An 18,422-nucleotide genomic window follows, 5' to 3' on the forward strand; every position below is an offset into this window, starting at 1 on the left:
AGTCATGCCTCTTCCCAGCACTGCTACCCATCCACACACCTGCTTCTTCACACAGCAGAGGCATTACAGAGATTCGCCATAACTTTCCTATTCCTGCTGTCAGTTCAAACTGAGGAAACAGCAATGCTGGCATTTCTGAGGAGGGTGGAAGGAGACTCTTCACGACTGGCAGGTCCATTTTATATATATTTATAAAATGTTGATGCTTAATTTTAAAAAAAATCATTTTAATTCCAGTATAACCTTTTGTTGACTTGGGATCCTTGCACCTAGTTCCGTCTTGGCTGCTTGACAGGCACAGAAACTTGCAGGACAGGATGGATCATTAAAAAAAACACATTTCACATACAATGCATTTTATACCCTGCAATTTAAACCAAACTGAACAATTATATCAGTTTTGCAAGTCTCAGCTCTGTGCCACCATGGCCACCTGCTATTCTGAGCCTACGGTAGTTTTCCACCCTCATTTATTTGATGAATGCCGTATTTAAGAATTTAAGGCCTTGTTAACCTTTCACAAGTTTGTCTTTCCACAATAAAAGACGTCTTAAAAACCAAACTGGCTTCGTCTGCAACTAGAACAAGGGGATGCTGGGCCCTGGCTGGGACAGAAGCAGGCCATTCACATATTTCCTGTCTGATTTATTCCAGTTTTTAAATACCTCTTAAATAACCCTCCTGATTTTCTTCTACGCTCACCTTGGGACAGTTTGCTTAGTCTGAAATTGAATAAAGGAAAACAAAAGCAAGCTGAACTCCATTAAGAAAGGAACTCCAGTAAACCTCATCAGGGAATGAGTATTTCACTTGCAAGCCACCAGTCTTTTGACAGCCTCTCCACACCAGGGACTGTTTAGCACTCCAAAGGCTGAGTGCATCTTCTATTTCCCAATAGCAATCCAAACAAAAGTGTATTAGTTAGAGATGGAAAAGGCTTATTAGACTGGTTGAGTTCATCCTTTTGCAGTAGCCCACAGAGGAATGTATCTAATATTAGACTGATATTTCAGATGATGATAGCAAAGAGGACAGGTAGCCCAAAACTACGTGTGAAGACAGGGAAATTAAGGCTTTGGAAGTGGATGTAGATGAAGCTCATATTGAAGTGGGATAGGAAGGGAAAGCTTTTATTTCTCAGGTGCAGGAAAGTATTTGTTCACTCAAGTTATACTGCCTACCAAGCAAAAAAGACACACATATATAATCTATAACTAAGACTTCTGTTCACTCCAGTAGTGCAATTCAATTGTGACATCTCCAGGGTCTACACAAGGAAAAACTCCTTACATTTATACCCCCTGTACCCTTCCCAACGTAAGTAAAACTGAGTTTGTGGAACTGTTTAGCAACCACATATCATATAATCTGGAACTATCGAGTTATCATAACTTTCCGAAACCGCAGTCAGAGATTTGGCTACAAATGTGAAAAAGGGGGAAATGTGACCAACTCGGGCTACACAATACACAGAGATACGTGCTGGGAGAATTCATATTCAGCACATGTCATATTGTAACAGCTTACTTTAAATTTGGGGTGAGGAACCTGCTCCAGGGGCCACAAGCGGCCATTGGGCTAATTTTATGTGCCCCTCTGCAAATGATCAATTCAGATCTGTGTTAATGGAAGAGGGAAATGGGAGAGGGAGTTGAAACAGATGGAGATATGGAGAGGAGGAAGAAGAACAAAGAAAGAAGTACAGTGGTACCTCGGGTTAAGTACTTAATTCATTCCGGAGGTTCCTGCAGGTTCACAGCAATCCAGAGATTCAGTGAGATCAAGGAGTTTATTATTAAATAATTAAATAATAATAATTATTTAATAAAATTATTAAATAATGTTTGTATGTCAATCTACAGTGGTACCTCGGGTTAAGAACTTAATTCGTTCTGGAGGTCTGCTGTTAACCTGAAACTCTTTCTTAACCTGAGGTACCACTTCAGCTAATGGGGCCTCCTGCTGCTGCTGCGCCGCCGGAGCATGATTTCTGTTCTCATCCTGAAGCAAAGTTCTTAACCCGAGGTAATATTTCTGGGTTAGCGGAGTCTGTAACCTGAAGCGTATGTAACCTGAAGCGTATGTAACCTGAGGTACCACTGTATGGGGTTATGTAATCTTGCTATGCTGCATACTCCACCCATTTCTTTCTCTTGCACCACCAACTTTTGGTTCTGACTCTGCCCCTGTTTGACTCCTCAGACTTAATTTGTTCTGTGGCAATCTACTATATAATGTTGAATGTTGTCTGTTTGCTATGCTTCTGGACACTTCTTAAGATATTGTAACTTTGCAGGTTGGTTCCTGTGATCAAGAAGCAGTTGTTTGTTTAAGATTGAACGCAATTGGATGCCATTTTGAATCAAGATGGCGAACGTAAACTTTGAAAACAGCACTGGTTTTTCAGTTTTTTAAGAATTCCAGAGCAATGCTGGGTATGAGGCTGCTGGTTTCTTAGAAATGGCAATTAATACAAACAGAGTTGCTAAGCATGCTAAATTATACCCCCTCTTCTTGCCTAGCCTTCTTTCTCCCTGATCAGAGGTGCCAGTAAGGAAAGTGAGGGAAATGAAACATAGGACCATCTTATACAGAGTCAGACCATTGGCCCAACTAGCTCAGTATTGTTTTCTCTGGCTGACAGTGGCTCCTTAGAATTCTACACAGGAGCAAATAAGGTTAATTCATTGTCCATGGGTCTACTAATGTATTGTTTTTATGCATTTTATTTCATAAAATTTATATACAGCTTGATTGCAGAAAGCCTTGAAACTTATCAGCACTGGGCCATAGGAAGCTGAATCCCAGAAGGGCTGAGAGAGGAGCTAGTTAAAGCAGTTGCAGGCATAACATCAAACCTCGATTTGCAGCATGACCCATGTTTCTTATTAGCTTAGCGGTGTGCTACGCATTCTTGGTACAATTTTCTAAATTCCCTGTAGCATGCAGAGCAGAGAGTGTGACTCGGAAGGTGGGAAATGACCAGGGATTTCTTTCCATTCACATTTTTATGCGAACACTCCTGAATTGCACTTCAGGAACCAATCCGAAACACAGCCTCCTTTCAAAATTCGTACTTGTCTGAATTTTGCAATGCAGGTCACCCCAAGCCCGAAATGCATCAATGTGCGCAGAAATGTGTATATTGTTGAAAGTGAGGTGCAAAAATGTCATTAAGTTATTGCAAATTTTAACAATCGAGACAGAATGCTTAATGTAAGGTAAAAGGGGTTAAACTGCTATCAAACCAGTGATCACAAATTATTAGGAATTGTACCTGCCTGCAAAGGTCTTTGCAAAATCAGAGGATGTAATTACCCCTTTTTATTAATATAAACAATGAAGGGGTACCAGGTAATGGAGAAAGATTTCCACATTTTGACTCCTCTGGCCTGTCTATTGCACACCGTTGGTGTCTCCACCACAACTAATCCCCAGATTCTGCTCCCCCAACCCTTAAGAGCAGGGCATACGCAAACTCCGGCCCCCCAAATTTTTTCGACTATAATTTCCATCATCCCTGACCACTGGTCCTGTTAGCTAAGGATGATGGGAATTGTAGTCCCAAACATCTGGAGGGCCGGAGTTTGCCTATGCCTGCTTAAGAGCACAATGCATGTGGCATCTCCAGTGCTGAGCAACTCCCGTATGTGCAGCTGCAAGTAAGAAAATGATTATCTCTTTATATAACTCATTCTGCACTGGATCAGGAAATATTGACAATAGCGTTAGTCCAGGGTCCACAAGAATCAGTTGTTGCACTATAGTGGAGACATCTCTGCTTCACCTCCTTGACATCCATGCGAATGGAAGGAGTTTTCGTAATAACTAACCGTGTGTAAACAAAATCCAGACTGCATCCCTAAACTATATCTAGTTCAATATTTGGGAGAGGAAAATGAGAGTGAAATTATCTTTCCTGCACTGCTCACATTAGACCAAATAGGAAAGCAAATTGCAAGCTATAGATGGAGACACTCTGAAAGAGAGACAGAGAGAGATCAGGATAGACTGGCTGTTGACCAGGAACTGAGCATCTGCTGCTACTATTATCTGTGTTCATTTGCAGTCTACATTTTTAATGCTTATCAATTTTTTAACTTTATTCCCGTCCCTTTTTTCCTGCCTGCTGTTGTAAGCTTCATAAAAGATGGAAGAGCTGGAGAGGATTAATATTCTTTGAATTACATTCGGCAGCGGAGTCACGGCTGTGTCAGTTTCTCAAATCTAGCAAGATATTTACCTTCCTCACACTATTTTTCCTCTCCCCACTGCTCGAAGTCTTGCATGTAGACACTGTGTTGAATATTTAACGTGAAGAATTTTCTGATAACTCAAACATCATTATGCTTCTCTGAGCCACACACTGCATGACATTTGAGTTCTTGCTTTAATTTACATCCTTTTCCCCAGGATTTCTGGAGTTTTATTGAAGGGAAACCTTTCATGCCCTGCAACACAATACCTGGGTGATTGCATCAACTACTCTAGCCCATATCAGACTGACGAAAACTCTGGTTTCTATCCTGTTTTGTGTGTGCATGGGTGTGTTTTGATAGAGCAACAGGGAGATGGTTTTTTTTATACATGAAGGTTGGTAGTCGCTGACTTTTGTAGACTGAGCACAGTGATTGCAGCACCAGCATATTTTAAAAGATGGAAATTATTTAGAGCCTAACGACTACACATAACTTTTAATGTGTTGCTTGAAGCAATGGTTGGGTTTTTTTAAAAAAATGCACAGAGCGCATCCCTGAGTCAGATCGGAACAACAATGCATGGAGGCAGGATATTTATAAACCTTCCCTTAATTTGGGAGTGCCATGAACATGAACGAAAATATAGGAAGCTGTCTTAAATTAAGTCAGATCATTGTAGTGTCTCTTAAGAGACACGCCGGATCTGTAACAAATACTCCCCTCTTCTTCCTGGCTGTGGCTCCCTCCATAGTACAGTGGGAACAGGCTAGAACCTATGTAGCAAGTCCTGTTTGCTTTGCTGAGCTGCTGAGCTGCTGCTCACAAATAAATACAGCTGTCGATGTTTTCCTGACTCCTGCTGCTTCCTGGTATTAGAAGAGAAGAAGAAGAGGAGTTTGGATTTGATATCCCGCTTTATCACTACCGGAAGGAGTCTCAAAGCGGCTAACATTCTCCTTTCCCTTCCTCCTCCACAACAAACACTCTGTGAGGTGAGTTAGGCTGAGAGACTTCAGAGAAGTGTGACTGGCCCAAGGTCACCCATCAGCTGCATGTGGAGGAGAGGGGAATCGAACCCAGTTCACCAGATTATGAATCTACCGCTCTTAACCACTACACCACACTGGCTCTCTATTAAGGCGGTCTACCTCTATTGAGGTAGACACACTGCAAGGTTTCTTCGCACAGTGAGTACCTTCCCTAAGCCCAAGGAATACTACACAGCAAGCTCAGTATCATCTATGCACACTAGCAGTGGCTTTCCATGGTTTCGGGCAGGGGACCTGGAGATGGTGAAGACTGAACCTGGGACTTCTTGCCTGAAAAGTAGTTGTTCTGCCACTGAGTTACAGCCCTTCTGCATCGTAATGCTTAATAGTTTGCAGCCTGATCCCTTTAACATCCCATTGGAACACAGGAAGCTACCATTGATTCATCTAGCTCAGGGTTTCCCAAACTTGGGTCTCCAGCTGTTTTTGGATGACAATTCCCATCATTCCTAGCTAGCTAGCCAGAGATGATGGGAAATGTAGTCCATAAACAGCTGGAGACCCAGGTACTGGAAATCCTGATCTAGCTCATGATTTGTGGAGCTGGGAAGTGTTATTTGGGTGATGAAAGGTGTGGTAGGACATTTTTGTACAATTGTATCCTACCATCCAGGAGAAGGAAAACTCTGGTCCTAAGCCTCAGCTGCTTTGCAAGGTATCTTCAGGAGAAAAAAAGGCTAAGGAATAAACCCTACACAAACCCAGAGCCGAGTCCCTAAGACGGTGGGACTGCATCTTGTATGCCTCTTTCTGGCAACTCCTGCAGCGAAGTTGGTGCCAAACGTATTGCCATAGCTGTCAACCTTCCTTTTATTCCAGCACCGTTCCCCGCTGCTTCCCACTGCTATCATGGATTGTTAGATATCCCATAGACTGCCCCTGGGACAGGTGAGGCTGCTGGTCCCTTATTTTCGAGGCTGCTGATCCCTTTTTTTCAAATCTGAAAGTTGACAGCTATGCGTATTGCTCTGCTTTCCTTTGGACCATATCAGCAAGGCTGATATGCACACTGCCCAGGCTTGCGCCCTGGGGAGATCACATCAGTGCTGCCAATGCAGCAGTTTGACTTCACCCCTGGGTGCACTCCATAGTCTCTCAAGACTGATGGATGCTAACAACAACAACAACAACAACATCCTACTTTAGATACTTGGAGTACATGGTTCTCTCCTCACTTTATCCTCACAGCAACCCTGTGAGGCAAGCTAGACAAAGATAACCGACCTAAGGTGACCTAGTGAGCTTCATGGCAGAGTGGAACTGCAAACCCTGGTCTCACAGATACTAGTCCAACACTCTAACCATTACACCACACTGATTCTTCAAGAGCAGGGCACTCGTCTCAGAATATTAGTGCCTTTCCCAAAAGAATTAAGAATTAGTATCCTTCTGATGTCCTTAAAGATTCCAATTATTTTAGCTCTGTAATTAAAGTGTAGACAATGTTTGCTTACCTTCTATGTATTACGTCTCATGTAACTAGGAACATTTTGCTATGAGTATTGTAAAAAAAAAAAAAAGCAACCATTGTAAGATTAAATAAAGAATGCAGATATAAAATGGCTACTTATCTATTTTTGTAAGTAATTAAAATATAACTATATCTGATACTGTTAAAAAAATTCCCATTTACTTTTAACAGCATTAGCGAAAGTACATTCTTCATAGTTCGTCCCCCCCCCCCCAAGCATCCTAATTGATTGGGTAATTTAAAAGTAGTCAGAATAGTAGTAATCAAGAAGTAATCATGCATTTCCATGTTAATATAGATGCTCTGTTTTCCAGCTTTCATTTGCTCTGTGCCTATTCATTTTCTCTCTTTTGCCACTCAGAGTTACAATGATCTAGCTAGAATGGTGCTACGGAAGATGCGAAAACCTTTCCAATACATTCCCCGTGAGGGAGGGTGTGAGCCAGCAGTCAGCTCTCCTGGGACATCAGTGCTGGATGGCTGTGCAATTTTAACTTTGGATGCCGATCTATTTTTAATTGCTTTGGTGCCTTTAAAACTGTTTTGCATCTGCTATTTTAATATCTTTATTGCAGCACGCTAAGGGGTTTGGCGGTAGCAAGCAGGAAGCCTCTGGCAGCGATTGGCTTGCGCTGCTTAACAATCACAGAGGAGATGGGCGCAGGCTGCCATTTGTTGCTTCCGTAATTCTAGAGGTGTAACTCTAGAGTAATCTAGAGATGGGCTGCGCAGGTGAAGATCCTAAGAAGTAGTGGCCTAAGGTGACCATGTGTCCTCCTTAATTGAGAACAGCCTGTGTTCAAAGGACTGTTAGTGGTCTAGTTGAAGCAATCCACTATTAAAGAGCTGTCTGGACCACACAAGGATGGTGCCTAAAGATTACTGCAGAAGGGGATAAGAACTTGCCATGCAGATGCCATTTTAAGATGCCATAGCAAATCGGATTTCATAAACAGATACACTTTTCAAGTTGCTACTATTTTGGTATGGGGATTCTTGCAAAGAATCGCCAATCTTGATTCTGTAGCATCAGCATGAAAGAAAACTACAGAGAAAAGATTTCTGGCTTTCATTCTCTCTTTGAAGTGATATGCGCACCGAGTTTAATTGGAGTCAGTAACTTTCGGTGACTGATAGCAATGGAAGTTGCTGAGAGAACACATATTATAAAGCCAGATCCACAACCCCGGCTATTGTTTAGGAATATATATGTGTTTCACTGTTGCAAACAAATCTATCCATGATATCGGATCTGCTGCCACGATATATATCTTAGCCTAAAAGCTGATTCTGAACAGTCCAGTGATGAAGGAGGACTTTGCAAACCAGCATGGGCTAAGTTCAGATGTTAACACCATGGCTGGTGTTACGGGTCATTCTTTTCCATGAGGTGGATCAAAGTGGATTTGGGGGGCAAAGCCATAAAAATGCAGCATTTTATAAGAAATAACAGGATACATTCAAGATAGCTAATGTCATATCTATTGTTGTTTAGACGTTTAGTCGTGTCCGACTCTTCGTGACCCCATGGACCAGAGCACGCCAGGCACTCCTGTCTTCCACCGCCTCCCGCAGTTTGCTCAAGCTCAAGCTCAAGCTGGTAGCTTCGAGAACACTGTACAACCAGCTTGTCCTCTGTCGTCCCCTTCTCCTTTCCCAGGGTCTTTTCCAGGGAGTCTTCTCTTCTCATGAGGTGGCCAAAGTATTGGAGCCTCAGCTTCAGGATCTGTCCTTCCAGTGAGCACTCAGGGCTGATTTCCTTCAGAATGGATAGGTTTGATCTTCTTGCAGTCCATGGGACTCTCAAGAGTCTTCTCCAGCACCAGAATTCAAAAGCATCAATTCTTCAGTGATCAGCCTTCTTTATGGTCCAGCTCTCATATCTATACTGCTTCCCAAACCAGTGGTGAGAGTGCAGTGAATACTGAGTAAATGTGTGTGTACATAGTCCATGTTTATGTTATTGGGAATGAGCTTGTTCCCCTCTCCTCCTCTTGCATGGTCATGAGGAGACTGGAAACATTAGCTTCCTGGTTTAAATTAGCTATCATTCTGAACTAGTAACTGCAGTTAGTTTAAGCTGTGGTTTATTGACACAAACTAGGATCTTGGTGGTTTCTTTCAATAAACCATAGCTTAAACTTACTGCAGTATGGTCAGGTTCAGATGGAACGAACAGTGGCTAGTTAGCAAATGCTTCCTGCTGCCAGCATGGAAGGTTGTTGGAACTTACCGGTACTTCCACCTTTGGTGGAAGTGTGATAAGGTTAAGCAGTTATTCTCCATTATATTTCAGGAAATTGATACCATTGCAGGTCAGTCTTCATACAACACTGACCCCACAGCTTGCACTATGAGGTTATATGAAGGAACAGAAGAAAATCTTAATAATAAAGAATCAACCATCCATTTACTTATAGTAGTTAAACTACGATGGTTTTGCAGATACCCTGCTAGTGCTTATTTTTACATACTAGTGTTCTATATTTTAAGAAATGGCACTTCTAGAAAAAGCCAACGTATAAGCTAAGGGTCTCAATGGGTCAAATTAAAAGAGAGATCTTTTTCCATTTGGTACAATTTGATTATGTTTGTCAATAATGAGGAGCGTGGTCAGTTGCCACTGAGGGCTTTCCAAAGGTTTTGGTTGATAGAACAACTCCTATTTTCTATGTCTCTCTCCCTTGAATATGTGAGGGTTAGTCATATATTTTATTGTTTACATGGTGAGATTAATATAAATAAATTTGATTATTATATGCCCTCACCTTTTTCCTTTAAGTATGTTCATATTGTTTCTACATCTCTGGACTGATTTTTTTTGCATTCGGATGTTTATTTATTGCTTTCTAGCCCCTCTGTTGTCAGAGGTTCTGTCTGATATTCTGTATTGCACTGTGTAATACCAATATAATCTTTTTAATTTCTTTTTCATTTCTCTTGTTTAAATAGAAATCTTTTTAAAAAGAAAGGAAGTTCCATATTCAAATCTTACCTCAACCAAGAAATCGGTACTCAAAGCAACTCGTGTCTCCTTCCCCCCCCAATACCTCTAAAATAGCAGGGTGCTGCTCCACAGAAACTTGAAGAAGGGTGTTCAACATGGCTGCCTCTTGTTTTATGGAACAGCATCCCTGTTGAGATATGACAGGTGCTCATTATTTGCACTTTCTGGAAACAATTGAATACATTCCTGTTTTGACAGGCTCTTCCAGCATGATGAAAAGGTCTCTACTATAGAAGTTTATTTTTGCACTGTTGTTCTTTTTTGTACTGTTTTAAAAACTAATTTTAGTTCCTTTGAGGTATGTTTGTAAATTGCCCAGAGATTCATTTAAAAGATGATTCAGAAAATATTATCAATTAATTAATTAATTAAACTTAATAGTTCCTTTTTTCACAAAAGCAACTAAACAGCAATAAATAAGCAACATACATTAAAACCAACCAAGAAAAATCTAAAACTAAAACATTATTATTACCGTGGCACACCACCCCAATCTCAGAGTGATGTGAAATTCCAGGGAGGTTTCAGAAGTTTACCTCAGGATTCATGTTTCCTTTTGGGAATAAGAAACTGAGGTATCATTATGATATATGGTTTGTTTACACATATATACAACCTGAGCCCACGATGGAGGGGTTCACAGGATCAACACCCCAAAACGGTGTTGTTTTTCCCATAGCCGTAGCCTTTGATTCAAACAGAAATCAAATGTTACTCTCAGGCGTTCCCCTGAATCTCTCTCCAGCTTGCCGCTTTGCTTCTAAGTCACATCACTGCTTCTTCTCCAAGTCTGAACTCTGATTTTTGTCTGTCTCGCTATATACATGCGAGTTGAGGGAGGAGCCCCAGCCATTTGCAGTCTCCGACATAACCCTTCCTTTGTGCTCCTTACATCTCATCAGGAGGCTAGCCTGGCTGTTCCAAAAATTAAAAGCCTCGATTAGATTTTAACACTTACTGGATCCAGGGATTAGAGGGGTCTGGCACCCAGGTTAACACCCCAAACTCACAACATTACTGCTCCTGCTGCTATATAATGGTGATCTATGCAGAGGACAAGGTAGTACTCCCCTGGGATAGGTAGGACATATTATATAAATACTACTAATTATATTTGGGCATTTAAACATAAAATGTGTGTGCCCTCTGGCATGCTGGGAGCTGTGTCAGCCTGTCCTCCCTCTCACCAAGTGATTTCTGTTGCGTGGCAACATGTTCTTAGGTCCCCTGAGCCCACAGTAAAATAACAGTGCCCCTTAACTCCCAACAGAAGGAAAAAGGGATATTCTTCTGACTCTATGCTCTTCTACATAGCACCATTCTTAAGCTTGCCTGTCTTCTTTACATGTTTTCATGAATAAATACACGGCACTGACTGAAACACAAAGAAGGGAGCTGCTATTTCTGTTAAAGTTCTGCTACCCTAGAAAAATACGAATTGCTTTTGTATGTGTTACCCAGAGCTCAGTCTACACATTATGTGGATGTGTGAAATCTCTGCAATTTGCGCAACAGTTCAGAATGAGTCTCATCATCACCGGGGGCACAGCATAGTGCCTTGAGGTTCGCATGGATGCATCTCCAGGCATGTGCACTGGAGACAAGATGCCTGCACTCCTCGGACACTCCTCAACCAGTAATTTGGCTTAGAGATGCACTGGGGAGGAGTAGCTCATATAAACAAAGCAAGTTCATGTCAGTGATTTACCAGAGCCAGGTACCCACTTCACCGTCACCCCACATCAAGGCTGTCCTTCAAAAATAAGGTCACTTGGAGATTATGGTGTCTCACTATGGGCTTCCTTCTACAACTACAGTCAGACCATTGGTCCATCTACCCCAGTATGGTCTACACTGACTGGCAGTGGCTCAGATGGGGCTCTCTTCCAGCCCAACCTGGAGATTCAGGGGATTGAATATGGTATCTTCTGCATGCAAAGCAGATGCTCAACCGATGAGATAGGCTCTTCCTATGTAAAATACTAAAAGTGAGAAAGTGAGACTCTTCCATCGCAGAAGGATAATGGAATTTAATCACCATGTTGTTGTTTTCCTTGGGAGCTATAGGTGTTACATTCTTAGATGCAACAACACCAGGAAGTGTTAATGTAATTCTAACAAGAGGCATCATGAGGAGCAAGGGACTCTGTTGGAGAGTTGCTGGCCAGTGGGGCAGCCATGTTTTCTTTGGAAAAAGCACAAGAATACCCTTTGGAACAATCATGTTGTGCCATTTCTAGAAAAATTAACCAATGAACTTAAACTGGCATGGGGACAAGCAAAGGAGGACATCTTCACCCCAGTGTGTTTCCCCTTATCACATATACAGCACAACAGGACAATGACCTATCCCCACAACAACATATGAATCATTATGGCCAACCTGACACAACAACCCCCCACAAAACATACTGCAACCAACCAAGCACAACCAACCAAACCCTGGACCCTCCAATCTCTCACAATGCCAATAAAAACAAGTAACTATATAAATAAAGTTTTGACTGTTGTTGCCATCAAGCTGTTAATATGATTAGTCAAGGAGGCATGAGATCAAGACCCTGCATAGATGTGGAAGGTGTTATTCTCTGGTTGCAATTATTTCACTATTAGAGTGTTAACAGGCTCACCAAGGCTATCTCCATCCTTGTATTTTATTTACTGTAGCTCAAATTCGTGCAAAAATGAAATCATCTTCTTGTTTGTATAATTGAGATTCCATAAGCATTTTGGAAACTCAATTGGCTCACTAAACAACACCTCACTTCATGTCATAAGCAGTCATTGTTTGCCAGTTTTAACTGTCAGCTAACAAATAATCTTTTAGAACACGTAGAAAAATAATTAAGTGGCAAGAAATCAGCCATCCATATCAGAACAACTGAACGCTATATCAATAACAGGACATTTACTTGAAACTTCAGCTCAGTAGGAGTTGAATCCACAGTCCTTCAGTGCCAGACACCTCATTGATTCAAGTACCAAAAAAATCTTTAATTACCAAGTAACAAGAACTTTCAGGTGTTCAATTACTTACCAGATGGAGCCCATATAGTATCTGAGAAGCATATGGAAATTACCAGAGAAAAATGAGTACTGTTTTTATTAAAACAATACAAGAGTCGCTCAGTGTAGATCATACCAAGATCCATATGCCAATAGAACATCCCAGGAACAAGATTTTACATATCAAACACTTGGCTTCGTCAACAAAAGATCTCAGCCTATTGAAATTTGCATTCAGTTGTTGGAAGGCACTCCTAATAAAACAGCATTACTTCCACATTAAGGTGTATATATAAGAACAGCAATTGGAAAATGTATAGGACGTGAAAATGGCAAGTTTCTATTTTACTCCAGAAGCCCCACCACATTACGGTGTTTCTCCTTAGGCTTACTTCACACAAATGCAGTCTACCCACTTTTTTCAGACAAGTAAAAGTGTTATCACTGCATTAAAACGCAGCATGAATGTCAAATGTCCTGTTTTCTGAGAGAAACTCTCTTAGATATAGATATCCATTTTATTTTATGTTGAAAGGGGTTGTTTTTTCCTGTTTAAAGAGGGGTGTTGTCACCTGCCGGAGCAATTTAACACTTGGTTTATGTTGTAATTTTCTTAGGTCTGAGTTAACATCTACTGATGTTACCTTGTATTACTTCCATAATGTGAAACTTTTGTCCTGTGGTAGTTGGATGACTAGGTATAAATAAATGCATCTTGCCTATTTTTTATGATACAATAATATAATAATAATAATTATGGATTGCATTCAACAGTGGCTTTGCACTAGTGGAAAGCAGTTTTGTTTGCTCATGATGAATTTTCCTATGCAGTATAGTCTACCGTATCCCCCAAAATCTGCTTCTGAGGGTACTCTGGAACAGTATAGAAAATGATGCCAAGTGCTGCAGTAGATAAGGAAGCTAGCAAAACCCAAAAAGTTCCACCTTGTATAAACAGAAGTGTTTCCTGCTGGCTCACTGTTGGATACAAGCCAATACTTGTTTAGTGCTATCTGTGTACAAGGAGCTTTAGGGAATCATCAAAATTTAGACAGATCCCAGCCACAAACTCAAGTCTGACAGAGAGAGGAAAGGCAAAGGATGACAGAGGTAAAGAGTAACAAGGAATGAAGGTAAGCAAATGCTGTACTTAATAGGGATAGATGGATCAGCCTCAGTATTGATTTAGGAGACAGAAATCTTAAATCACCTGGGAGTAGCACAGTCAACTGAGATGCAGAGACCTCTCAGTCCCATTGCATGCCTGGCAGTATCAGCTAAGGGGCAGAAAGCTTCAGGAAGGCCTACTGGTACTTTGGCCCTGTTTGGTCTTCTGGGATTTCAGTCAAGTTCTGAAATACGTCTTTAGAAACACTAGGCGGATCCTACAAATACATGTGCTGCAACTGGGCCCCACAGAATTTATCAGCAGTCTTGCAATTAAGGATGAAAACTTCTGGATACTAGTTGCTGGAAACCTCAGGAGGAGAGAGTGCTCTTGGGCTTAGGTCTTGCTTGAGGGTTTCCATGGGCATCTGGTGGCCACTGTGAGCACAGGATGCTGGACTAGAATTCCTGCTCCGTGATTGCAGTCATGGGATTTTTGTCTATCACATGATGGTGTATGTTTTGACTCCACAGAGTGGGAAGTGACGGAGACAGGATGTTTGTGTTACTGTGTTCCGTGAAGTGGGACTATTGTCCTTTGTTCTTTTTCTCTTTGATGCTAGAGAGTGAGGGAGCCATGTTGCAGTGCTCAGTGTGTGTTTATATTTAAATAAAGTAGATTAGCCAAAATGCTGAGTTGCTGAGGTCTGTCACTCAAGTTGTGAAGACTCTGCGGATCCCTAAGTATGCCGGTGTCGGCTGGCATCGGTTGCTGTGATGTTCGGGCAGAAGAAAGCTTTTGAAGCTCCCGAACGATCGACCAGGAGGGAGGGAACATGCCAGTCAGGCATGTGTCTCTGCCAGGGTCCTACTCGAGTGTAGGCTGAACTCCTGACAATGAGCCACTGGCTCTTCTTATCTGTGTGTGTTTTAACACCAGGGTTTTTTTTTCTGAATGCAAGTTTGTCTTTCCAGCTGCTTCTAGATTTCAACCAGTTGCGCAGTCTCCCACTGCCATAGTAGACCCAGTTGGCCAATGATACATCACCAATGGTGCTTGATGGGGCTAACCGAGATATGCTTCCTGGTTTTTGCCAGCCGGCTAGTGAACTATGGTTGGGAAACGGTAATTTCAAAATGTTTTCTTCATACAAATATCTTTGGAGTTGTCGTACAAATATCTTGGAGGGGAGGTGCTATGTCATGCTATTGTTTGTTTTTTAAAACAAATGAAATAGAGGAAAATTTATGTACTCAAATATTGATTTATTTGCAGTCATTACTTCTATTAAAGGTAAACGGACCCCTGACCATTAGGTCCAGTCGTGACCGACTCTGGGGTTGCAGTGCTCATCTCGCTTTATTGGCCGAGAGAGCCAGCGTACAGCTTCCGGGTCATGTGGCCAGCATGACTAAGCCGCTTCTGGCGAACCAGAGCAGCGCACAGAAACGCCGTTTACCTTCCCACCGAAGCGGTACCTATTTATCTACTTGCACTTTGACATGCTTTCGAACTGAGCCAGTGTGGTGTAGTGGTTAAGAGTGGTAGACTCGTAATCTGGTGAACCGGGTTCGTGTCTCCGCTCCTCCACATGCAGCTGCTGGGTGACCTTGGGCCAGTCACACTTCTCTGAAGTCTCTCAGCCCCACTCACCTCACAGAGTGTTTGTTGTGGTGGAGGAAGGGAAAGGAGAATGTTAGCCGCTTTGAGACTCCTACAGGTAGTTATAAAGCGGGGTATCAAACCCAAACTCTGCTAGGTTGGCAGGAGCAGGGACCGAGCAACAGGAGCTCACCCCGTCATGGGGATTCGAACCGCCGACCTTCTGATCGGCAAGTTCTGCCGTACGCTGAATTAATACTTAGATGTAGGATCAGCATTAGCTATCAAAGAACCCTAGAGTCAAAAGTGTTGAGTTCCATCCATCCCACAACACACACACTTCCTCTTGGCCCCAAATCACCCTCTTGCATAACAACCCTGCCCCTCCTGTCCCCTACTTACTTTGATGCAACTGCTTTTACCAATTTAGGCAAGAATAGCTTGGACACCCAGCAGATGCCAAGCATCCAGCTAGCACCCAAGACAAATGTCCTATTCAGTAAATCAGTGGGCTGGTTTTATGTAGAATTACAACTCATTACTTTAGAATTTTTCATTATCTTTCATTTTGCAGCAAGAAAAGACAACATTTTGAAGCTTTCTGCATACCTTTCACTTTTTAATCTTATTCATCTCTGCAGATACAGTTAACAAGATTGCAACTTTAACACATTTTTTTTTTTACAGCAAAATAATGTTAAGGGGTTGCAATTAGTGCCTTTTAATACAAACAGTTTCATTTGTGAAATAGGATTTTAAGTAATAAGCCATCTGTTGTTCCCCTTTCTAATGGTTGCAACTTATTATGTATTTTTAATGGTGATCCTAATTTAGATCACACTTCATCACCGGGAAATAAATAGATATAGGACTGCTGTTTGTTTTCATCATAATTTTATGCATTAAATGCCAAATGTTTATTATCTCTTGCAATAATAACCATAACACTTCTAACATATAAACGTTGTTTCTCAAGAATTCAGAGGAAAGCTTGTCTTTATATAATGCCTTTTCAGTACCATAATCCTCTACAGAATGGAGACAAAGAGCCTAGTCACTGTAACATCTTTGTTTAAAAGGCAAGAACACATGATGACTATTACTCTTTAAGCACTTCAGACTCTTTAATACACTGAAAGAGGATGCATATTAAAACACAGCCAACCTGATCCTAAACCATTTTTTCTTGGAACCAAATCCCATTTGTTTCAGTATAATATGGAAGATCACAACAAAGACTGGTTCACGTTAACAGGCATTTTGAATATACATACACGTGGGTATTACTTTGCCTTTACAACAGTGTTGGCTGGTGTGCATTGGGACTGGAAAGATGGAAGACATAGAGACCAAAAGTGGGTGGAGCCAGAGCCAATGACAGGCAGAGCCACCCTCTGGTTGGTTGTAATTAAGATGTCTAGGATCTCATGAAACCAAGCAGCACCTACACACCAGCCTCTACCACTGCGACAAGCAGCAGCTTTGACAGCTCTTCCACCAGGACTGCCTTGAAAGGGCCTTTGCCAGTTCTAGTTTCCACACCATAAATTTAAAGCACTCTTCTACCACTTTCACAGCCATGGGTTGCCCCAAAGCATTCTGGGAACTGTAGTTTGTTTCGGATGCTGGGAAGTGCAGCTCTGTGGGGTTATCCTAACTCTCAGCACCCTTAAGAAACTACCATTCCTAGGATTCTTAGGGGGAAGCCATGACTGTAAAAGTGCCTGCACGGAGACTGGTTGAGGGTGATAGGAGTCAGAAGCTAACAAGTTCTGGGCTGGTTGCTGGAAACCACAGGTTCCCTGTCCCTGAGTTATACAGTAAAATGGAGTTCTAGCTTAACCACCCTCCTGCAAAAATAATTTCCTGCTTAAGGAAATCAGCCCTGAGTGCTCACTGGAAGGACAGATCCTGAAGCTGAGACTCCAATACTTTGGCCACCTCATGAGAAGAGAAGATTCCCTGGAAAAGACCCTGATGTTGGGAAAGATGGAGGGCACAAGGAGAAGGGGACGACAGAGGACGAGGTGGTTGGATAGTGTTTGCGAAGCTACCAGCATGAGTTTGACCCAACTGCGGGAGGCAGTGGAAGACAGGAGTGCCTGGCGTGCTCTGGTCCATGGGGTCACAAAGAGTCAGACACGACTAAACAACTAAATAACAACATTGCCATATGTTGGTGGGATGGCCTGTGGCCCAAGTGAGATGCTATTCTTCCTCCTGGCTTTAAAAATAATGAGGATGCTGCGTTCTGAATGCTGCAGCAAATGAGATGAGGATGTGCTAGGAGACTAGGAGAGGAACAGGATGGGAGAAGTCATGTCTACATCATCTCCACCAAAACCTCACCACTTATAAAGGTTTAACATGACATCACTTCCACCCTCTTCTAAATATTTTGAAATAATATTTTACAACCTATGACAGGGCATTAAGTCAAGGGACTAAATGTAAGCCTTGACAAAGCAAGAAAACCAACAACAACAACAACAACCCTATGTTACTTGGTGGTCTTCACCTCCAAGTAATTCACTTTTTTCTTGGGATTAGGTTAGACGGGCTGATGTGCTGCCTGCTTCATTTGCATCATACGGATGAAAATCCAGTGGAAGAGACAAGGATGTATCTTCTCCTGTGACAGATAAAATAAGAAGAACACTTCAGGTGCTACGAAATGCTGTAAACAATGCAGCTCCTAATATAGAAAGAGATCAGTAGTTGCAGATGCATCGACTTGATGTGTTTCCCCGCTATTACCTTGACTTCTACAATCAGCAGACCATCTCCAAATGATTCTTCATTCTGGCAACACACAGTGAATAAAAAGTAGCCAAGCTAAGAGCCATAAATGTGCAGGGATTGCCTACCAGAAGGAGATTACATCTTGAGGAAGCTATATTGCTGAATTTTAAAGCAGAGACATTTGTGTTTCATTACAGCCTTCTGGATATTTTTTTCTGCCTACCTTTAAAACTGTGGG

The 18,422-nt window shown here is 41.9% G+C and overlaps 1 long non-coding RNA gene across 2 annotated transcripts in view; it reads right to left on the minus strand.

The window, feature by feature from the left end:
* Window positions 1-18,422, minus strand: part of LOC310685728 — an 83,113-nt gene that overhangs the window by 18,411 nt on the left and 46,280 nt on the right. Inside the window, exon 3 of one of the 2 annotated variants that reach the window (XR_014515443.1) lies at window positions 11,505-11,696. The exons of the other annotated variant lie outside the window; for it this stretch is intronic. This is a non-coding gene — a long non-coding RNA (uncharacterized lncRNA). Of the gene's footprint in view, window positions 1-11,504; window positions 11,697-18,422 lie in introns of those variants that run through there. 2 annotated transcript variants of the gene reach the window in all.

Source organism: Podarcis tiliguerta (assembly GCF_965153285.1).
Source record: "Podarcis tiliguerta genome assembly, chromosome: 9".
Taxonomy (NCBI): domain Eukaryota; kingdom Metazoa; phylum Chordata; class Lepidosauria; order Squamata; family Lacertidae; genus Podarcis; species Podarcis tiliguerta.